The sequence below is a fragment of the Taeniopygia guttata genome, chromosome 15, assembly GCF_048771995.1.
Source record: "Taeniopygia guttata chromosome 15, bTaeGut7.mat, whole genome shotgun sequence".
Lineage (NCBI taxonomy): Eukaryota > Metazoa > Chordata > Aves > Passeriformes > Estrildidae > Taeniopygia > Taeniopygia guttata.
Window position 1 is genome coordinate 7,633,822 of NC_133040.1, and position 24,743 is coordinate 7,658,564.

The following is a 24,743-nucleotide window of genomic DNA, read 5'->3' on the forward strand; positions in this document are numbered from 1 at the left end:
CTGAAGACAATGGAAAGCCACCCCTTTGCTTCTATGGGCTGCACATCAGCTCGCTCAGCCACGCTGCTGGTTAAGTACACATTTATGACATGAAAGTCATCACTAACGCCAGGCAGAGAGGGCAGACAGACACCCAGCCCCAAATACAGCTTTGTGCTGGTTCCTCAGCCCACCCACGGATTTCTGTCAGGCACGAAGATGATGAGATCCCTCTCTTCACAGCGCTCATATTTGAATATTTTCAGCTCTCACACATCAAGCCAAGCCTCTCAACAAACTGAGGGTTATTGTCTGCAGCCTGGGGCAGCATTATCCAGCCCAGAGAGTGAGGATCCTGCACCCTCCTGGGGACCAAATGGCTTGGGCTGTCCCCAGGGGAGCACCACAGGCATTTAGCAGCATCACTGGATTCATTAATTAAAGCCTTTGTGCAGAGTCACGGGAGGGCAAAAAGAAAACCTTCCAAGATTTGCCACTGCTTCTCACTTTTGCCCTTTTAAGAGGCCATACCAGCACATTTTAAGGCAGCAGGGAATATGCACATTTCCACCCTGAACCCTTTCCCGGCCACGCCACTCTCTTCAAAGCCACTTTTTTTCCTACAAACCATCTTAAAGCAGAGAATCACAAGGTTTCTCCTTCGAATACAAAGACCAGCTGTCCCTCTGTCAGAAATAAACTTCCTTCTGTATTTTCCTATTATGTAAAGAAGGTGCAAGGAAATATTTAAAAGGCAGCAAATTAAAGACTTATAAAGGTAAAATTTAATCATCCCATGCAAAGCAAAGCCCATGAGGACTTGATTCAGGGCGTGGAAAGTTTAGAAAAATTCTTTAAAAGACAGAATATTTATATCAACAAGAGCATCCAGATTTATAGCAGCAGGAAGAAAAGAAGAGGGGAACAGTATGCAGCAATGCTTGGAAGGAATATAAATCTGCCTGCTTCAAGAGCAATTTAAGCTCTGAACTTACATATAAATATAACAGTTGGAAACTTTCTGTGTCAACACAGTCACTCCCTTCCCTCAGTTGCTTTTACTTCTCCTTCAAACACCACGACAGCAGAGCTGTCCCTTCTCCCCTCTCTCCCCAAGCCCCTGCAGATGCTCCCACCTGCCCTGGAGATTTGGGGGACCCCAGCTCCGAGGCCAGGCTGGCCCAGGACACCCCAGGCTCAGACCTGCAGCAGTTTCAGGCTGTGCCTGCCACCAGCACATGTACATTGTACAAGGCTGTGTACCTGCAGATGCAACTTTCCAGAAAATTCAGCAGCACTGCAATGAAAGGATCATTTTCAAAGCTTCAAATCCAGGTGCTCAGAGTTAATTAAGTCCATTATTCGACTTCAAAGGGAAAAAAATACATTAAAAAATCAAAACGAAAATAATTTTCTTTCCACAGCTAAAGCGCTACAAAATCCATTTTATCTTTACATATCCACATCCTCTTTACAATATTTTTGAATGCTGGGCATGAAATCCTATTAATTTATAGGTACTATTAAAGGCATCTGAATTTAATATTCAAATGGCCAAGTCTTTTTTCCCCCCCTTTTCTGTATCTTAGCAGAAAGCAAAAGCCCCTCTTATTAAATGTGCCCAGTGAAAACACAGCTAAGCAAGGTCAGCACCCAGCTAGCACTTGCCAGGATATTTACACATATATGGCAATGTTCCTTGAACCCCAAAAACTGACATCATCTCTGCCTTTAGACATCACCTCCTTTCTTGTGCCAGGCAGCTGATTGTCCTCTGCTCCAGGGAAGCCAAGCCACATCCCAGAACCTCCTCCAAGCTCCCTAACCAGAGCTGTGGGTTTCCACATCACTCTGTGGCTCAGCTGCTCCATACCATGGATCCACCCTGCCAGGAAAACCTGAATCCCCCCCCCCCATGTGAGCAGCATGACTGAATTCCCCTTATGGATCCTAAATTCCTGTATTATCCAGCGACTGCATAATTATTGAGAGAAGATAGATGGGAGAAGGAATCCATAAATCTTTCATTTTTCTCAGGAAAATGAAAGAACGCTGCAGGCAAACTTTCCACTGATGTTTTAGTTGGTTCATTGAAAGCAACTGTGTGTTTTCTTCAGACAGTTGTTCTGCATGATTCATTGTGAGGCCATTAAAACAACTGCACTCTTGAATTTTAGGACTGTTTGTGCTACCACACATAGCCATTCCCCCTCTTCTCTCTCCTCAGCACCAACAGCCCTTTTTTTTGCTTGTCTCTCAATAAGATGAAAGAAAACAAGGCACAGGAGAAAAAGCACCCACACTGTCCCACCCATGAATCAGCCTGGCAGGATATAATTCTCACGAGGCAGGGAAAGGGGGAAAATTCAGCTGCTGGCAAGTTTTCAGCAGCCAATATTCCTTAGAAACATATAGATTTGATTAAAAACGTTTGTTTTCTGTCCAAATCTGGTAGGAGAAAATGAATGGTGCTCTTTGTTAGCCATCAATCTTCCCCACTTGTCCATGTGCCAGATGGCACCACACTTCATAGGAGGAGGAACAATAAGCAAAGAGTCAGTTGTGCAGTAAGTTTGCTTATAATCATTTCATCTCAAACAAGCAAAAGGAGAATAAGGATGGAAAGATGTAAAGAAGAACATTAACTCAGCATTCATTCACTTTATTTCTTTTTTTATAACTAAACCTGCACTCTTGACAATGCTAATTATTGATACCTCTGAAATTTTTATCCCCCCCCCCAAAATGGATTTTGCATTTTTAAGAGAGTTTCAAATGGAGCATGACCAACTTGTTATTAAACAGCAAAATGGAAATATTTGTAACCTGCAAGGGCAGCCTGAGTCCTCTGGCACTGACAAATGCCCCTCTCCCAGCCCCAAGAGCTTCCCTGCTGCACAACTGAGACAGAAAAAGTGTGGGAGAGGAGCTGTCAGCAAGGACAGGAGTCAGAAACCCACCTCAGCCCTGCCACTTCCCTTAAAACCAAATCCAGTCACAGGTTTGGTTTGTCAGGACGGCTGCTAAAAACAAACAAGCAGCATCTTTCACTTGCTAAGAGAGAACTTCATGTGTAAGTCACTGAGCCACCGAGGAGGAGCCCCACGGTGCCATTTCACAGAGTCACACTTCAGAGCAGAGCTGCGCCTCGAGATTTGATACCGCTCAACAGCATCTGCTGGTATTGTGCCAATAGCATATGCTGGGAGCAGATATGGATTCCAATGCCAGCAACAATATATATTTTAAACCCAGCTACAGAACAACACAGCAAGGGGAGCAGCAAGGCCTCTCGAGCGCAAAGCAGAGCCTGCCTGAACTCCCACAGCCAAACTCCAACCCAAAATTTGGCTGCGGCTCTGTGATTAACGGGGAAGCAGCACCATGGAACAGCTACATCAGATCAGAGCCCCAGGAGTCCAGAAGGAGTGGAAAATGAAGGGGTCAGCCCAAGCATGGGCTGCAGGAGAGTGGGAAGCACCCTGGCTCTCACCACCAGGATGCACAACTGGCTGTTTTTGGAGCTACACAGCCCCAGCCCCATTACTTTTCCAGACCTGCTGCAAAATACCACCAAGGGGATGGCAAAGGTGGTAGGAACACTGAGCTGGGGCTCAGAAACAGCTCGAGGCTCACTGAACCAGCTCTCAAGTGTGCAGAGAAGCATTTTGGTTTTGCTCCTTAGGTATCACAAAGATGAGGCATGCTGAACCAGGGGCTCTCACATGTTTGCCAAGTGTTGGATGTAGACTCTCTCACTATGAGGATTTCACTGAGCCACCTACATGTTAAAGAAAAAAATTAACATAAAATAAAATAAAGCCTTGAAAATTTTGGCCCTGTTGTCCCTGGCAGATGAAATAATCCTAGGGGAAAAACATTATTGCCTCAGCTCTAACAGAGCTGATTTAGACAGCCAGGATTCATTCTTTTGGCTCTGCTGTTGACCTACTGCTTCAGCCTATTCATCTCCCCTCTGTACTTCTGTTTGCTCATCTGCAAAATGAGCAAGATACTAATCTCCTGTTCAAAGCATTTTAAAACTGTGGATGGAATAGCTAAGTGCTGCCGGTGTGAAGAATCACATCACTCGCAATCTTTTTTCCAGCTGTTAAGTAGTTAATTGCTCAATCTGAAGTGATCAGATGGTTTCCTCCTCTAACCAGTCCTTTCTATCAAACTGAGATCTTGACATATCGCTGAAAACATCTTGTGGAATTAATGGTCTAATTTCTCTACCAAATGTATTCATTCCTCATCTGACAGTTTGGTGAGGTACAAAGCCAGGCAGGAAAAAAAGGTCTGGGAAAAAAAAAGGGGGGCAGTAATAGCACACACCCCCCTAAACAAACCCACAGAAACCAACCCACCTGGACACCAAAATGTCAAGAGAAATTACAGCTGCCTAACAGGTTGAAGGTAACAGCAATTACCCCATGGTCACCGAATTATCCAGTACCAAATAATTTCACGCTCTACAACTACATCATGGGGGGGGGAAGTCACAGAGAGCCTTGGCAACATCTTAAGTGGAACAAAGTGAAAACCAGCCTGAGCTACAATACGGGAGCTGCTCCTGTTCAAAGTAACTTAATCTTCTAATACGGCTGTGTACTTTAAATGCACAGGAGGAAGGAGCTTTGAGGCATTATCTGCTGCAGGCAGAGGATCCGGGGTAAGCAATACTGGCTGCTGCTGCTCAGCTCAGTGCCTGGGCAGAGCTGGCAGAGCTGCAGAAAGTAAACTCTATACTAAGGGTCAGTATTTTCTGCTGTCTTACACAGGTTAAAATAAATTGTTCTGATAGGTACAGACCCCAATTTTAGGGGTGCAAACTCTGAGCCAGCTACAAGGCTCGCTGCACAGCCACGGCGTGTAGGTGCAGTCAGTAAAAACATACACAGACAGCACTGCTGGGTTTAAGTGTCTTTTAAATGAAAAAGGCAGAACAGATGCAAGTGACAGAGGGAGTTTTTTTAGTCTTGTTGAAAACCTTGGTAAGGGAGGCACAGGGAGATTAACCTGTGAAACATCAGAGCTGAGAAGTGTATTTAAATCCCAATCTCACACATGTAATCAGCCTCTCTCTAGTCTATTGAGCCTGAAACTGAGCACTGCTCAACACAGATCGTGAGAGAGATTCGGTTTCCCAAGATACCACCTCATTTGCTATCCTCACACCAACAAAGCAGCAGCATCTCAGGCTTTCACACTAGTTACTAGCATTGCCACAAAGGAAAAACATTTTTCTTTTTATACTAATTTAGTTTTAATAAGCTCAGTTCCCATTTCAGTTTCTCTGCGAGATACAAAGTTATCACAGGAGGCCTGGTAAATTATGCACCTTTAAGGATAAGGTGAACTTCAGACTTGAGAAAAAAAAAAAAATCTTAAACCAAGATAAAGCGTTTAGCAGAGCAGAACTGCTGAAGACATTTAGTGTTACAGTGGGACCCCTCCCTCCTCCTGGAGCGTGAAAAGGAAAGTATCAAAGAGTGACAAACAGAGAAGAAAGGGAGTGTGCCTATCAGGCTGTCAATCTGCCAATAAATCCCAGCGCTCTGCTAATGCCTTCAGTTCCCCGACAGTCTCACACTGTTTAAAGACACTGTGATGTGCACTCTGAAGAATTCAAGGAGGTGGAAGCAAAGCCCAAGGCCTTTATGCTTAACTGTAGAGGAAGAAAAGGGAAGAGAAGAAAACCCTCAGCGAGCAGGATTTAAGAGACTGCAGTGCTGAAGCGCACCTGCAGCCTCTCCCATTTATCACCTGCTTTTATAATTTATAGATTTGCACTTATACTGATGGCCTGGTGTGGGAATATCTGTGCATGGCACAGGCTGAGGGACTCAGAGAATCACACCTGCCTGCCCAGTATTCACCAGCTTGTGAAAAAAGACATGGTGAAAAAAGCCACCGTTGGACCACGAATTAAAAATTCAGGTTGATTTTTTTTCTTGAGTAGAACAAAATGCACCAGAGATCCCAAAACACTGAGCCCTGGGGGTGAAACTCTGCTCATCCATCTGACAGAGCTTGAAGCTGGCTTCAAAAGCAGCACAGCTCATCAGAGCAGATTTCCACCAAACCCACATGGCAGCATTCCTGCTGTTCATCTGCACCACAACTGGCTCACAGTGCCCAGCGGGCCGAGACCTTGCTGCCTGTTTTTGTTCCACAAAACTTCTCCTACTTCTTCCCCAGACTGAGCAGCCTGCTCACGGTGAGCCGGGCACCAGGCTCTGCAGGGGTGGATCAATAATCACAATAAGATATTTGTAAGGCTGTCTGAATGAACCATGTATTCCCCCCAACTCCAGTCCCTTGCACATTCCATTTTAAATTTACCAAAAATAGTTCAGTCTTTCAGGGTATATGTTAAGTACAGCACATGCTATATTTCTTTAGTCCCTTATCCTTACTTTTAAGAAACTTTAGAAGTATTTCTGATTTTTAATTATTTTTTTCTTTTTTACTGATTTTTAAGTTGTACTTATTTTTAGATAGTATTCATTCTATTTTTATTTTATTTTACATTTGTTTTTCTTTTAAATCTATTAACATTTTTTGATGCTGGTCCTTGACAGCCACCACATACAACTCAGGCTGTCTAAAACATATACCGTGATGTGGTTTCTGCCCACTGCAGTCAGCACTGCTGGAACATTCTCCAAGTACAACCCAAGTTTTCCCATGGAAAGTCTCTAGAGCAAGAAAAGCCAGGTAGCAATCAAACACCATTACAGCCAGATCCTTTGATATTTGCACGCTGTATCAAAGCCAAAGAACAATCAGTTTAAAAATACTCACCATGGGCTGTTTTTAAATTAAGTTTGAAATTTATAAAGCCACAGTGAGAAACTGAGATTTCTATTTTATGAGGTGTATTTTTAAATCATGGAAGCTGGGGAGGGGGTAGGGAGAATAAATTTCTCCATTTTAATAAGGATACAATTGTAACTGCCAGAAATGCATTGCATTTGCCTGATGAGTCTCAGAGCAACCCTTAACCACCCTGCCCTTCCCGACATTGATGGATTGTGTAATTCCAGGAAGTAAAATATAATTATGGAGACAGATGAACAGACACCCAAGAAACAGCATAAAAAGGTATTGCATAGCCATAAAAAGCAATATTTCATATATAACATTATTAAAACTAAGGAAATGTTATCTAAGAAAGTTTTATCGCATAAAGATTCTTTGCCTATCTAAACTCAAAAAGAATAGATGGAATTTTGTTCCATGCATGGTCTACCCAGAATTTATTTATACAGTCATTTTAGAGCAGTATTTTAAGACACCTGTATCATTATGCAGATACACTGTATTAACTTCAAAAAAATAACAGATAGCAAAGCTGTCAGAATTTCTCTCTTTCCCCCAGCCAACCTCAGAACACCTTCTGCATTACCTCTCTGAGTAGGTGATCAGGCTCCAGTTTCCATGAGGGCAGACAATGTCTTGGGAAAGCAGGAAATCCCAGAGGAGCACATCTCAGGCTACAGACACTTCCCAAAGGTAATTCCTGAACTGATTTCTAAGTGATGGCACACATTCCTTGGCAAGGCAGAGCACAAATATTTCCTGCATGCATGAATCGCTGGGAGCCACCAGCCTGCTGCTGCTCACTGTGACCTATTCAGTTTGCCAACCTTTCATCCCAGACTGTGAGCCCTTTAAAACAGACAGTATTTGTTGCTCTTTTCCATTCCTTAACACAACAGGACTAATCCTTGTTCAACATTTAGAGGTGCTTCCAACAGGAATAATCTCCACCTCAAAGCACAGTTGATTTTTACCCTAGCACACTGGGGTTTTAATGTGAGTAGAAAAACAATTTCCATTTCCTTACTAAAGAATTGATCTACAAAGCTGAACTACAAAGTGCATTTTGCTGTCTACATGTTTAATAGCCTTTAATAACTTACAGGGTAAAAGACCACTGAAGAAGGAAAAAAACTTTAAATAAAAAGACCCAAGCACCATGCACACATCTTACATACACAGCCTCCCCTTTCTAATAGTTTAAGAAAAATGGTTTCTAGACAGATGGTGTTTTCCCTGTCTTGACTCCAGTTCAAACCTCCTTTTTGGAGAGACCAAGTTTTCCACTGAACTGCACATTATACACCAACAAAGAATAAATAGGCTAAATATAGCTTGCAGCCAAATCGCTGCAGTCTTGCAACGCAGCAGATTCCGGAGTCCTCTGAGGACAGCCAGCATGCTGGCAATGCAGCCTGCACTATGTTTAGGTCCTCCACTTTATAAATCATTACCTCCACATCAGTCAGTGCCATCCCCTGCAGAGCCCTGTGAAGCACACTGCTCCCAAAAGCAGAAGCACTGGGATGTGGAGCCATCCTTCCTTGGCCGCAGTCTCTTTTGTTATGTTCTCCCAGCCTGCAGTGCCTGGATTTCGTTATCCCAGCGCTGCTCTCCAGGGAGCTGCATGGAGGGGCTGCAGGGCTCTGCACCATCGGGGATGCCCATCCATCCTCTCCGGAGCACGCAGCCCTCTGTGAAGAGCTGAAGGTGGGGAAGGCAGCTGCTGCTGATCTCACCTCTCAAAGCATCTCAGAAACGACAGCTGAGGCTGTCAGACACCAAGGATCAGCACTGTTGCTAAGAATTGAACAAAAATCCCCAAACAACCACCACACACACTCAGAAACATTGTTCAGGGAAATGCTGAGTGTCCATGCACTTGTGATGCTCCCCAAGAGGTGTGCATTTCTTTTCCTCTCCCCTTAGGAAGCACTGCTGAATTTGTGCTTTTCCAACCTTGCCTGTCTTTTAAGTTTGTGGCAGCTTGTCTCAAGCACAGGTCACATTACACCATGCAGAGCACAGCACTTCTGCCCCACAAAGAGCAAACCAATGCTCAGAGGTTTGGCTTCCTCCTGGCCCCCTCAGGGTCATTGTTGTTTGCTGCTCATTTTTTGGGGGGAAGCAGTTTGTTACATGACCCATTGGGAGCCACCTGAGCCCAGGTGAGCTGCTGCTTGTCAACACATTTATTTATTTAGGTTTTATTTCAGCAGGCGAGCTCCCTGTCGCAATGGCAACGCAGGAAGCGCTTATTGTTTTACATGTTTACAAACAGCCCCTTCAGATCTCCCTTCCCTCTCTGTCCCCTGAGGTAATATGTATTGTAATAAATTCATAATTCGCATTAGGATGATTTAAACAGCTTTGGAGTGGCATGTTTTAGTGCCTTGATTCAATTGCGTGCCTCTCGCACTGACAGCCCCGCTCGCTGCGACTCCCGGGCGGTGGGAGCTGCTCCTGCCTGCAAACAGGGATAAATAAACAAGCAGGGAGAGTTACACTTCCAGGAGAGGAATTTGGAACAACCTCATGTGAGCCCCTCACCAAGGAGATGGGATAAACCTGCTGTCTCACCCCAGGCACATTGGGGCTATAAAGCTTTCTGTTTGAGGCTGCTTTTGGGCAGTGATATCAAGGAGCAGCTTTTCATCACATTTATTATAAATTCCTACCATACAGGCAAAAAATCCTAGCAGGTTTATTACCACCAAGCCTCCTTCAATCCATACACCATCTTGCAAGATGTTTGTAAAGGAAGGAAGGCTGGGTTGCCACAAGGGAGAAGGAGATAAAACTCTTTGTCAGAGGAAAATGCCCAAGAGTCACTCTCTTTGTTTAAGGATCTTGAGCAATGAAAATCCACTGACAAAACACTAGCACTGCTGCTGTTGTCACAACACAAGGAAATTATCCTACAGCGTGACAGCAAAAGCTGGCTTTTAAATATTATAACCACTGCCTCGAAAGGTAAACAGCTTCATGTAAATACATAATGGATTTTGGATAACTGCTCAGTGTTTTCACCTTGTACCAACCCCAAACCACTCTCTAACTACTCACCAGCTGTTAGTGCCTGCCTGCTTTCCCTACAGATGCAAGAATATGCAGATGAACAACAAAAGAATAAAAATCAATGTCACAGCTTTGCTTTGATGTTTTTAAAACTGCAAAACTCAGTACACATCCTTTCTATATTCATGCTGCAACTTTTGTAAGCCATGCTGGAGGAAGTATCAAAGCATCAGCAATTACAGTTGTGACAAGAAAACCATTATAAAAGGGTCACACTGTGATTAAAGCATATTTTGCTATTACAATCTGGATGTCTTTTTTTCTTGTTTTTAATTAGGTGCATTCTAGTAAAGATTAGAAAAAAAAAGTTTTATATTCTTTTCCTAGCACCCGACATAGAAGATGCTGTAGATCTGTTCCATATGGTTGGACTCAGTCTCGAAAGTCTTTTTCCTCCCAAACCACTCTATGGTATCCTGCCTGAAGATACTACATCACTGATACTTGGGGTTAGAAGTGCTTTTTTCCCATTATCAGCCAAAGGAATCACAGAGGAACACCAGGGGCTGTCCCATGCTGAACCCAGCCTCAGGTACTGTTCCTAACAGAGGTTCGGGTAGCAGCAGCTCACCCTACAATTATCATCCCTGGCTTTTTCAGGTGAAACATGAAACTTTCACTGCTGCTTTCACTTTCTTTTTGACACACAGGACACACCAGGTCCTAGCTGCCACCTCCCAGTGGTGTTTGCTGTCTTTCCCATATCCCTCCTATCCCAAAGGATTTACCAGGTCTGATCAACTACCGCCAGCACCTTTTTCTGTCTTTGCCTGTAACATAATTCCTCAGTTTGATTCTGTTTCCAGGCTCTAATCACAGAGCCTGGTGCTATTATGTTTTACCCGATTTCTGTTAAACTTCTGCTCTACTCCAGATCAAACTGTAATTTTAAACAGCAATAGCAACAAAATTACTTACTGTACTGCAATCAGCCAAGTACACAAAGATAAAACTAATCATTTAATAAGTCATCCTAGGGATTTTTTTCCATCTGTAGCAAAGGGCAGTAATACATGAGATCACCAATTAATCAGACTCTAAGACATCATCTTTGCCCCTCTCCTTTCAACCACGGACATGCTGGTTTCCACTGTCTCACATATTGCTTAATACACTTATTCTAAATCCAGCTGTCTTCAGAATAAATTTCAATTACAGATTTCCTCTTTTCTCTGTTACAACCCGCACAGAGTTGAAGAATGTCACACTTGACAACACCAGGATGTAACACCCATCAATTCCATTAATGCTGAATAACACACAGCCTCAATTTTTTTCCTCCCCATGGTTCCAGAGTCGAGCCTGGTAAACAGAAGGGACTGCTCTGCCAGGGAAGCCATGCACAAAAGTCTTTAGAACAGTGACAAACTTTTCATCCCTGCATCTCAGAAAATGCAAGAGCTTATACAGGGTAGATAGTGTATTTTAGCACAATTCTCCAAACCTCACAGCAGGCTGTCAAATCATATTAGTACAGATCTGTCTCGTAACTCATTTGAGATGCACTGCTCAAAAATTCAAACTTCAGAATATATGTACTCATTGAGATAGGGCATAAAATAAAATAAAATTTTTAAAAAATCAACTGAAAAGTCAACAACAGGTCATAAAGAAGGATTATGGATGCAAAGAGATTTGCATCTGATATATAACCAAATCCCAGTGATCTGGATTAAAGCAGGAAAGCCTCCTTTAGATATCCAGAAAGTTAGGGGGGAAAAAAGAACAATTAAAAATTCCACAGGGGCATCATTTAGCCCCTAATGCAAAGCACGGGTTCATTATTCCAAAATGAAATTCAGTGGACATAATGCCTACCACAGTTTGAAAAACTGTGCCTGGAAGTGCCAGGAAATGAGAACTGGTTTATGCAAAGAAAATTAAGGAGATTATATGAGGTTGGGGAAAAAGGATAGGCCACACAGCCCTTTCTCCTTCCACCTTCTGGCATCTTTCATTCCCAGAAAACCAAGCCACAGCAGAGCAGAAGGAAGAAATGGCCATAAATCATTCACACTGGAGCTCCCCCCTACAAATTTCAGCTTTTCTCAAAAGCTCTATCTTAGCCAATTCCTCCACTAATAATTCAGTTCTGCTCAAAGGCAGAGGTGCCCAGCAGCAGGAGGGCCAGGACCCACAGCCCCCAGAGCCCTTGGCTGGCAGCAGTGCCCAACCTGAGCTGAGCTCTAAGGAAACAGGATGGCAATCCCCCCATCAGCTCCTGCAGCAAAGGGATGTTTTAATTAACACAGTGTCACGCAATAGAGAAAAAGCATATTTCGACCTGGATTAGCATATGCTTCACTTAACAATAATCACCACACTCACAAAGAGCCTGACAGCTAAAGTATACACTGAGCTCAGCCTAAACAAGTTTCTGACACCAGCAAAAAATGTATGAATTAAGAAAAATATTGTCTGTAGATGGCTTTAATGCCTTTTAAAATCATATTGCTGTTCCCATATGTTATGGAGAAGACTTCTTCAATCCATCTCTTGTGGTGCAGACCAAAGCAAACCCTGAGTTTCCTTTAACAAACTGTATGCTCTGTGACAACTGGGGCTTTTTGTTTCCTAAACAAAATAAAATTATTTCCATCTGCACTGTAATGAAGAAAAGACTGCAGTGCTGGAATCCAAGGATGTCAATTGAGACTTTTTAAAGATACAAGATCCTTCAAGCTGCTGTGACTTCTCCAGTGCCTGAGGAGGGGTGAGCTGTGCAGGGCAGCTGAAGCAAACCTGAGCTCCAAATGCTCCCCTCTGTTTGACCTAGTACTTGGCTACCAAACAATTCACACACTGAACTTACAGAAAGGAAATACACTTATTTTCTGCTTGGCCAAATAGTGAATTAGAAGAGTTAGAAGCTATTTGATAATGGCAGCAACCAGTGCAGTTCTCAATCACTGACAGTAAAAGGTAGCTAAGTAAGCATCTTAAACCAGGAAATTCCCAATTCCTTGCAAAAGAGTGAAAAAGAAAAAAAAAAGAATCAATCACAAGCTGTCACGATATCCCATTGTTCAGCAGTGTTAGCATTAGGAAACAGTCACAGGGGATTAAGGCAGCAGAGAACGTGCAGCAGCTCCTGACTGCTGAGCAAACGCAGGCTGCCTGGTAACACATGGCACAGGGCTGTGATTAATCATTAGGATGCGACAGAAGGCGAACCACTGCGAGATAATGTCAGCAGCTGAACTGTGCCCTGCCTCTAATGACAAGTTGCTTATCCTAACATGCTCCACATTTGTATGACTAAGAAAGCAACCCCAGCTTGCTCAGTGCCTTCTGACCCACAGCCAAAGATTGGAGGATGCACCAGGGTGAGGGGGCAGGCAAAAGATTCAGGGCTCAATCCCTGCAGGTCTAACAGCACCTTGGAAGGGACCTGGTGTGGAATGTTTCTCCATCAGCCACTGGAAACCTTTCACACCCATGTCACACCACTAAATGGGCTTATCTGGACTTACAGCAAAGTATTTTTCTAGACTGCAATCAGTGGCAGCCTGTGTTGAAATCAAAGGTGGTATTTTTTATTTCTACTTTATAACAAGAAGGAACCTAAGCTTCAGAACTTCCAGGAACCAACATCCACAAAATACCTTGCAAAACAACTTTCCCTGATACTTACTGAAAATAAAATTCAAGTGACCTCTGAAAACTGTGCAGGTAGTTTGATCTATTCCCAGAATTGATTAGTTTTTGTTGTTTTGCCTGTGTCTTAAGCACATGGAACAAGAAAAATTCAAAAGCTCTGCACCATCAGCAAGGGAAGGAAGGAAAACCTACTGCATCCTTCATTCTGCCCACTGCCATGGGCCACTAATGAAGTTCTACTCTGCATTAAGCAGCATTTCATGGGAACAATTATTTATTAAGAGTATGGACAATAGCATTGATTGTTACAAGTTTGATTGATTAAACAGACAAATTGGCAGAGTTTCTCCCTCCCTGCCTGCCATATGTTTCTTCTTAAACATCTGGCAAAGTCTTTGTTTTTCCTTGAGTAACCTAACAGGTGTTGAACCAAATCCTTAATGCTTCAGTTTTCCCACTGGAAGCAGATGGGTGGAGGAGACACAGGAACACTGCATTTCCAACATCTCTCCATCCTTCTTCTCTGTGGTGGCCTCACTAATAGCCCGAGTTTAAAAATAGCAGAGAGAATTTCAGATTCATCATTAAAGTGATCTTTGGAAGTGGAGAAGACTTTACATCGAGACAAGGAACTCAGACCTCGCTCCATTGATGCACTTTCCCCTGCTCCTTTTCACAGCACAAAGGATACAAAAACAAAGGCTGTTCTATCAGCCCTTCATATTGCATTTAATTGTCATTAAAAATGTGTCACTCTCTGCCTCCCATCTGAAGGGGGTTATTTTTTGTTCCTGGTCTCCACAAGCCACAGTCACGCTCTCGCTCGAAGTCCTATGCTGGGCACTGCACCAAATTTGTAATTCAAGCTGAAAGCACAGAAACACAGGTGCCTAACACTGAGAGGGCACTCTTTATTTTGAAAAAATGCAGCACCACTTTAGCTAATTAGGTCTTATCTGTTTAAAGCTACAGGATAGTTTGATAACAATTAGGAAGGACTCCCAACAGGCTGCTGGGATCAAAGGCCCTTTCTGCTACGACGTTTAACAAGGAAATTAACACTTTTGCCAAGTAATTTGCACATGCTGCCAAAGTTGTTTTAACTTGCTGTAATATTTTAGCTTTAAATATGTACCTGCAGAGATGCTGCTTTAATTCAAGTGTTCTGTGTGCCAGCTACAGGCTCCTTACCACACCACCAGCTCCCATTTACTGCTGGAGAGGAGCTTTCACCAACAGGATAACTCAAGTGCTTGCATCTAGTCACTTCAAGAGATAAAAAAAGAAAACCAAGAAAAAGGAGTTTGGAGGCAAAAATTCCCTCACCATTTTCTTATTCATGAAAACAAACTATTACCAAGAGACTATCCATGGGATCTCAATCCTTAATGTCACAAGAAGTAATGAGAACTGTGATGCCAAGATGCCATGCAGGCTTGGAAAATTCCAACTGGACCCTTCTGATGGGTTTTAATATTTGAGACTAGGGAGCAATCACAGCTCCAGAGAGCTGTAATGATAAATGGCTGAGGGACAGTGAATATAATGAGAGAAAAAAACAAATTGAACAGCTGTATTTCATAAAGAAACAATAAAACCATGCATAGCAGTTTTTCTTTTTTAATTCAGTGCAGTGTTTAAAGAGACCTTCTGATACCCAGTAAATTATGCTCACATATCCTCTGTTGATTACTCTTTAATAAGATCAAGCTTCCAGCAGAGTAGGGTACTTGTCTCCTGGTTCCCAGGGATGCAGGGCTGAGCAGCAGCACTCCCAGCTGGGCCCTGGTGTTCCTTGCTTTGAGTCCCTCATGCTGCACCCTACCAGAGCCACCCTGCTGTACCCTGAACCACGGGCAAGCCACAGCCACTGCCCTTTGTGCTGCTAAACAAACTGCAGGATTGAGCCTTGAAGGAAGCCTTTCCCCAGCTGCTGCTGTGCAGAGATGATTCATTCATTCAGCATTACTCAGCTCAGGTTAACAGCCAAGCAGCCAGAGTTTATTGAGTGCACCAACTCAAAGCCAAAATTACATTTTTTTTCTTATAGTAAATCAAGAGCAGACCAACTAAGAAAGACAACAGGATTGTGGCTAAAACCAAGCAGTGAAATTTGGAGGACAGGGGACAGCCTGACACTGCTTTACTTTGATTTCCTTCCATAAGGAGGGCAGTGATGGCTTTCCCTGGCTGATGAACACAACAATGGCCTCCAGCCTTCACCACCACCTCACCCAGCCAGCTTCTGACCAGGTAGTCTAGACACAAAGGTTTCAGCTACCCACTGATCCTAATTATACACTAGTCCTATTTTATTGAAACATTCCATCAGTGACCCTATGGCACCAGCAGCTCAGGAGAGCAGGAGTGCAACTTCTGCAGCATATCAGTTTAAGGAGAGAAGATGAAGGGCCATCCTTGGATCTGGAGGCTGAGGGAAAACGTTTTTAAATCTGGAACCACTAAATAAAAACTCTCACCATGCAAACATACTACTTTCACAGACTAGACAAGGGCAAAAAGCACTTTATTTTTACTAGCACTGCTTTTTTCTCTTTAGTAACTCAGCCACATCAGTCAGCGACCCACTGCAGCACTGAGCAAAATCTCCCCAGGTCACAGCAAGATGCCAGTGAGTCAGTGAGACACCCCCTGTGTCAGAGCCCCGGGTGTGCTGCCTGGAGCTGCAGAGGCACAACCAGCACACAACCACATCCTGCCCTGCAGCAAACCCCAGCACGCTGCCACAGCTGCCAGCAGCCAGCTCTCAAAGCCACCTCCAGCCCTTCAAGGAGAGCCTCAAGTTCTCTACTGCTTTTAACTGGAGCTCAGAAAGTGCACCAGGTTCTCCAGTTTTTAATCACATAAGCTTTATGAATTTATTAGCACGACAGCAGACAGCATCAGACAGCATCAGAAAAGGAATTAAGAGTATTTGCAGTCCTTTTGCTACTTCTGTTCAAATGTTGATCGTTACATGCCAAGAGGCTCACAGGGCCCAGCTTCACCATGTTACAGGAGCCACTGTGCCCACAAACCAAAGGCTAAAGGCTTAAATCAAAAGAGTACAATGTGCTATAAAAAGGCTTGGGAACAAAAAACAGCTTCTGACAAGTTCTAAGCAGACAAGGCCAGCAAAGAATAAGGAGACATCAGTAGCTGTCACGTATTTCTCATTTAACCTCAGGCAAATTGTTTACTTTTTGCCTCAATTTCCTATCTCTAAAATCTAACTGATAATACTGACTGCAGTCAGAGCTCCCAAGCTCCAAGCCTCAGCCAATATACTCCACTTCCAAAAATGAAAAATAACATTTCAGTCAAGTAGCTACTCATATTTTTGGGTACAAAAGTATCTGCTGATTAGTCAGGGTAGCTCTTGAACTGTAAACCAGTGTTTTATTTAGAAGAATTTTTTCCCTGAAGTTAATTATTAAACTGGACACACTAATCAAAAGTAATATCTTATTTCAGAAGCAATATTTAACATCACATATGAAGTGCAGGTACTTTCCCCAGTCCTTAACTACAGCAGCATCTCTGACAAAACCAGTGCACATCAATCTGCTGTTACACTGGAAAATCTGCATTCTAGATTTGGCTCAAGAGACACATCAGGAGACAGAGACTCAGATCACCAGAAACCTCACTCTTCAGATGGTTTGTTGGATTTCTGACACTGAAGAGCTTTTTCTGGCTCATTCATGTAGTAAGTGAAGTATAGCCAGGAAATTACTCACTTTTGAGGACAAGTCTGTTTTAACCCAAGCCAGAGAAGGTCTGGAGCTTTATTTCAGATGACAAGCAATTAAAACCCAAACCAACCCTTCCCCAATAGGTGCAAGAAGCCAATCCCAGAGCAAAGCAACTGGAGCCAGTTTTGCAAGATACTTTATAAAAGGTGGAAATTTGGCTATGTTCCCAATCTAAACTTTTCCCCAGGTGCTCACATGAAAACTGCAAACACAGTGAGACAAGTGCCCCCCACCTTTGCAGAAAAAGGTTGTTTCCAACCCCTTGTACAGAGACACTTAATTTAGCAAATTCACACCACTTCAGTTTTCTCTCACTTCACTCATACAGATCCCAACAGTTTCTGTGTTACAGAAAACATCTCCTGTAGCCCTTCAAAATGAAGGATGTTGTGCAGGTGTTAATTACCAGCATGGACAGCCAAGGCAGGCCCAGATAACACCACCACAGGGTAGACACACAGGTCAGGACTGATTTGAGTCAGTCAGAAGAGGACAAAGGTTTCCCAAAGTCAGTTTGATTGACTTTCTCTTTAAAATCCCTGGCTTAATACCAATGTTGAAAATAGCCTGGATTAGCACAGCAGAACTGTTCAATCAGATACTGATGGTATCAAAGAAGTCACCAGAAACATTAGCTGAGAGTAAGAAGATAAACTTCTAGGAAATAAATAAAATTTATTTCCTCAGAAGGCTCATTTCCATTTCTAACAAAAATACTTCACAGGGTATGGAACACTCAAGTGCAGCCACGTCTCACTGACTTCCTGAACCTACTGGTGGAGATTGAGGAATCGGATTCAGCAGCAGGATCTAGCAGCACAAGATTCTGACCCTCACCTTCCGCTGACTGGGAAAGGGGGAAGCCACACAGAAAACAGACTTCAAGAACAAAAAGGCAATAGGGGGAGATCCTTCAAGCATCCCAAACAGCTGAAACCCTTCCCTGCTGCACCACCACACCACTGGAGACAAGTGCCCTGTTACTGCCCCACGAAATAAAAGGAAGTTTGTGAGTATATGGTGGCAGGCAATGCAGTAAAGTGAAAAGCTGTTGTTGTGAGCCCTGGTGGACCCCTCAGCCTTCCCATTTGTGCCAGAAAAGAGTTCAGACAAGCAGGCTTGGCGTGGTCATCAATCACGATCACCAGCAGAGCAGGTTCCACACCAGAGGAACAGCCAGTGAGGCAGAAGGGGAATTTCACTTGGAAAGAAAGGGACTGCCCAGACCACAAAAGGCAAGCAAAGAGGTACAAGGCAACAGGAGTAATTGAAATACAAGTGTCAAGTGAAAAGGAAAGCCTGAAACATGAAGCCCAACAAAGTATAGAAGCACATTTTGAGCAGACACAGAATTGTGCTTAAGGACTGCACACCTTGTTTTCTGCTCTATACAGAAACACACAATGCATCCCCATGTTTGATCTGTGCAGTATTACTTTAAAACTGCTCCCACCAGTTAATTCTACAGCCAAAATCTCACCAGCCAGTTCTAATCCTTTTAAACGGTGGGGGATTTCTGCTGATCTATATCTAGGGATCAAACCAGCAATGCAGAAACAGGAGGGGAAAAAATGAGTTTAGTTTGATTTAGCACTGGGATGTTTTGTATTGAGCAATGAAGTAAATGTGACATAGCTTTAAAATAAAATCCATAACGCTCTTCTCTGAAAGCAACTTGGGAAGCCTCCTCTAAGCATTAATAGGAGCAAAAGGATCTTATTTTACAAACCTTTCCCTTTATGTTTTCCCAGCTGGGACTTACGTGAGCTTAGGAAATCCTTGCAAGAGACTTGGACAAAAGGTCTCATTTTCACACCATTTTCCACCTAGAAATTGTGCTAGAACATAAACCCATTCTGCTTCTGCTGACACCTCAGAACACCTCAGAAAGGGGAGCTCTGATATAAAGAACACAATGCTGTCCATCCAGGACTGAGGCAGGCTGAAAAGGGGCATGTTCCAGCACTGGCAATGGGAGTTTCATTGTGGATATTTTTGCTCCAGATACAGCAGAAACAACCCCAAGGCTCTCCCCTTAAAACACTTCCAGATCTGTCAGTAACTTCTAGAGTGACTGGGCTTTTTTTTTTTTTGCACAGATCTCCTGTGCACTGAAATGTCAAAATTGAAAATAATTGAGACCACATGAAATAAGTAGGATTTAATAACAACTGTCAAGAGAACAAAATTAATAGTCTTCCATTTCCACATTTCTATAACGAAAACTTTAATTTCTGGAAGAGCAGAGCCTCCCTGGTGTATTTGATCTGCTTCATTAGTTGCCAGTTTGGAATCGATGCGATCAGCCCATGGCAGGTTCTGTTATTTAAAGATGTGAATCAACACAGCAGCTGATGGTCCTCGGATGGCTGAAGAACTCCAAGATCCCAGGCACAGGAAAACACACACTACCCTGCAACTTGACACACTTGTCTCGTAGGATATTTGGGTACTGCTGGTGATGCAAGCCCGGCTGCAGCTGGACTTTGCCCACTGACCATTCAAAAGCCAAGTGCCAAGTCACTCGGGAGGTTTACTGACACTGCAAACTGGGTGAAGCCTGATTTAGAAACACAGTTCAGCAAGTTTGGGGATACACTTTTAAGAAATTACACAACCCCATACTCAATCTAAAATTCAGCTCCACAGTCCAAACAAGTTTGTTTTTTTTTTTAAATGGTATCATTCCAAGACTATGAGGACTTTGATGCAATTCAGCTGTGGGGGACAGCATGCCAGCAAAGCACATCTGTCACTAATAAAACTAACAAAATGGAGCCTGGGTAAGGCCTACCTGTACTACTGCATCAACTTACACTCATTCCTACCAAGTTAGACTATTAATAGCACCATCAATGCAACAACAAGCTAAATACTTTTAATAGCTGTACTAGAACGTTTCCCAAACAAACAACACACTGTGCAAGGGCAGCTATTACACCAGAGCAGCAGAAAGAAGCCGTAGAAAACACACATATTGCTGTGCTACTCATTCTCATGTTTTTAGGTGTTAACTAACACAGCTTCACTCATCACCAAAGTCATCCTCATGATGATTTGGGAAGCTCTCTCTCCCTGTTTGAGGGAACAGCACAGATAAGAAGACTGCAGAAACACAGTGGACCAAGGCATGGGCTGAGTGAAGTCCAAGCTCTGAGCCATGGGGCCACCAGGGAGCTGCAGCAGCCAAAATCTCACCTCTGAGAGCTGGCAGAAATAGAAACACTGAGGATGTTACCCAGAAGCAGCAAACTTTCCTGCACTCTACAGTGGCTGGAGTCAAGAGAGCTTGACATGTCTAACCTTGGGGAAAAAAGGCCACATTCCTCACCTGCTCTCCCCTCTAACCCCAGCTGTGGGAACTGGGAGCCACACAAGGGAAACAGGGATGTGCCTTCAGAGGAGGAGGTTGGGAATGGCACATGGCAATGTGAAGTCTTTCCCTGCACTCAGCTCACACTGCAGACTGTCACACATAACATACCACCTGAATTTGAAATCAATTTCTCATTCGCAGCTCTCCTCTGACATTTCAAATTCTTATTTTTTCATCATGTGAAAAAGGCCAGTAATTGCATGAGGGAAATTCCTCAGCTGTGGGCATGGCAGAGAAATCAATTAAAATGTTCTAGTTTCATTTAGGGAAAATGGATCATTCTGCTTTAACCACCTTAGCACAGGAGTGGATGCAAAAACCAAAGTAAACCCAGCAGGACAGATCACTGCCATTAGGAAGTGCTGACAGCACAACGCAGCTGCCACCCAAAACACTCATAACTGGAATTTCTTTTCTTGTAAAGAGGTTTGGTAGCACACAAATCAACAAAACCTAAGTTTCTGCATCCATAAGAATGTTTTTTTTTGCATCTCCCAGCCGAGTTCCCAAGTTCCCATCAGACTGATTCATATACCGTAAACCTAAACAGACTGAGAATTATGCCTGGCAATTTCACTTCCTCCCCAGTTTCTATCCCTTATGATATTCTTACTTCACTAGAAATACCACGTCTCTCAGGCATGCTTCTACCAATTTAGCTTCTTCCCATAAACTGCAGGCAAAGAAGCACATTCACCCCCACCTGAAAGCAGATTTATGCTGCAAGAGCTGGTGGTAGTGGGGTTTTGTTTGGCTTGCATGCACACATGTGTAACCAAGCCATAAACAAGAGACAGAGTTCAAATCTCTGGGAAGCCTTTCATATGGCTTTAGAAAACTACACACTGAGGACCTGAAGCACAACTCCTGCACTTTGGGGTTAATCATCTTTCATTCCTTTTTTGTCCATCACCTTTGCTGTGCAGACCCTTGGGGCTATTGAGTAAAATAGGACCCGGTCGAGCAGGATTTAGCACAGCACTAACCTCACTGGGATCTCCCACAGCAACTAAATACTCCAGTATTTATTTATCCACTTAAATGTACATTTTGAGCCAGCATCTGCTTTAAGAGATATACACATATGCAAGTCAGCAGCAGGAAATTGGGTCTTCTGGGAGATCATTATCTCTCAGTGCTGGCAGAGAGAGGATCCCTTTGAGAAAAGCACCAGATCCTACAGCATTATGCCAAGCACTGATGATGCTGGTGATGCACCTACAAGAGGTGCCTCGTTCCACTTGCACAGCTGTGATGAGGAGGAAGCAATGCCTGCTGCCCCCAGTCACTCGTGAACACCTCCTCCTCCCCACGCTGCAAACCCAGGACTCATCTGTGAGCAAACAGCTCCCTTCTCTCCCACTGCTTTGGATACAGGAACTGACTCATCCCTAGCTGGGTTTCCCCCCCCTACTTTTTCCTCATTCCAATGCAGATATGAAAAATAATAGTCTTCGTTTCAATATTTAATCATATGCTTCATTTAATACTGAGTCCAAGAATAATTTAATCCTGGCTATCAACATAAAAAGATATTGTTCTTTTTGCTTGATTATGTACTAAAATAAAACCCCCTCTGCTCTCCAACTTCTCACAGGCCAGAATTTTGCTCGTTCTAACTTATATTATAAACACAAATTACTTTATAGATTTGATTACACGCACAACACCTTGACCTGCATTTGGAAAGGGACAGGGGATGCTTCTCCCAGCAATTTCACCTGCCTAATTACAAATGCAGCCGTCTCCCTTGAATGAACAAACTCGCTTATGAAACAGAGAGGGAACTGACATTTCATGGCACATCGCCTCGTACCTCAGTGAAGAGAAACACATCACATGCCACAGATTTCTGGAAGCATCACCACTCCCTTATGGTACGTGATCTCTTGCCAGGAATAAATAGGACAGAGTCCAGCACTGGAATCACATAACATTTGGCTCGCACATCATTTTTCTGTTACTGCACATTATTATACCAAAGGCACTGTTCAGGTACTGGCCACTCTGGAAAAATCTCATTAGCTATGAAAAACCTGGACTTAAGTATGAGGTGATTAATAATCAGGAATGTCTTGCTTAGATACCCAGTGAAAACTTGAAAAGAGTCCAAACCTCTGAAGAAGGCAAGTGCTTTTACACATTACCTTTATATGATTTAAATGATCCCCCAAAATGTGCTCTTTCGAGGACAAATGGTGCTTGTTCTCTATACATTTGTTAATGCTTTAGAAATGGCCTCCAAATATTTTAAGCATCTATAAAGCACAATAATGAGAATGCTGTTGTTTTGCATTACCAAAAAAATACTTCTATCTTGGCAATACTCATGCACTTAAACTCTCTGCTTTGTTTTTCTCTAAAGACCTTTAACTTCGGCTCCTCCATCTTTTTCCACCTAAAATATTTCTGCTTAGTATTACATGTGCGCACTTCCACTCTTAAATCCTTCTTCCTCCTGTTTCTCATCATGCATACTTCCTTTGGAAACATTAAGTAGGATTTATCACTTATTTCTGGAAAAAGAAAGTGTTTAAAATTTGAATACAAGTCCTTCAGAGATAAAGCATCCCAGGTTAAATTTAATGATGTCCAGGGGAATACTATGCAAGTGATGAGCTGCCTGCTAATATGCCAGTGCTTTAGGGAAGAAAAATATCAATTAAATTTCATAGCATGCAACTACATACTGACCTTGAAAGCTATTTGTAACTTAGTTTAAACTTGAAAATTCAAAGTCTAAGTCAGAACTTCTGCCCTAATTGGTTTTAACATCATTGAAGAAAGGCACAGTTCTGTAGAGACTACAGAAATACTAAGAGAACCAATCTGGAGAAAAAAAGAATTCCCCCAAATGCTTTTAAGTGTTTAACCATGACATTTGTGTGGGCATCTGGTCTCCTCATGCCAATCTTGAGTTTTAGCCATTGCTTCAAGAGATATTGATGGTGCTTTTTTCTTTCAGCTTTCTGAAAATGCTAAAATAACCCAACAGTCATGATAGCCCAGAGCTGCCAGCTCCACAGCAGTGTCACCCCAGTGCCTGAGTAGTTTATTACCAAGAGAACAATTCAGCAGCATGGACACAGCACACAGACAGCAAGGGCCACACAGGAGAAAGAAATCTGCTGTTACCAACTGCCCCACCACTCAAAGGAAACCCAAAAGAGGAATCTCTCACCCGCAACCTGACTTCATTTTAAAGCCTCTCCTACAGCAGTGCCCTTTCCTAAGCAAGCTACAATTCACACTGTGCGACATATTCCACTGCAATTCTAATGGCAGGGGGTAGCTTTGGGGGGTTTTCAATTATTATTTTTATCTGCACTAACCTAGCCTCTCAGTTAGAGATTTCACCATCAGGAAGAAATGACAGTAGAATATACAACTATCTTTCCTACTATAGAGTTCAAGCAAAGAAAACATCCCATATACTTATTCAGAATAAATATACTTAATTTCATCAAATATGTGCAATCTGCATTTCCAAGCCACCAGTCGGAAAAAGGGAAAGGAAGTCATTGTGTATTTACCAAATATGTCTAGAAAAGCCCAGCTCATTCTAGCTGCAATCCAACTTGCCTTCTGTAGAAGTTCCAGAGCACAGGCAGCAACAGCAGGACATACATGTGTCATTGTTAGAGGACAGCCAAGCATGTCTTCTCAGTGAAATTCTTCTGGACTTTGTATCAGTAACAAAAGGTTTGGAAACTCTTCCAATGTTCCTTGGAAGTTGTATTAAAATTTGCGATACCTGAGCTGATGAAAAGGCACAATGGTGAAACAGCACAGCTCCCTCCTCCTCAGCTAACAGCACTTATTCTGGCCAGAGTGAGGTGGGATCCGTTTATTTACTCTGAGACTTAATGAGGTAACTCTTTTCAGGTGAGAAGCTTGTTTCCACCATGAGTAGCAGCTGGTCAGAACACCTGGTGTCAGAACACCAGGTCAAGCCAGCAGGCAGACAGAGCCATGAGTCCTATCATTAACCCTTGTAAGGGGGATTTTCTTCCCCTTGCAGCAAGTGAAATATAAAATCCTGCACAACTTGTCCAAGTCAGCTCTGAAATTCAGAGCTCTCTGAGATCCAGCTCAACTGATTTTGAAGTTAAAAAACATGAGAAAAT

At 43.0% G+C, this 24,743-nt stretch overlaps 1 protein-coding gene and 1 long non-coding RNA gene across 19 annotated transcripts in view; both read right to left on the minus strand.

Annotated features, from left to right (window-relative positions):
• Positions 1 to 24,743, minus strand: part of FBRSL1 (fibrosin like 1) — a 499,835-nt gene that overhangs the window by 440,665 nt on the left and 34,427 nt on the right. The gene's annotated exons all lie outside the window — the stretch shown is intronic.
• On the minus strand, positions 12,444 to 14,294 carry LOC140685152 (uncharacterized). The gene is made up of 2 exons (XR_012058415.1): positions 12,658 to 14,294; positions 12,444 to 12,627 (listed from the first exon to the last, which is right to left on the minus strand). It is a non-coding gene; the product is annotated as an uncharacterized lncRNA (long non-coding RNA).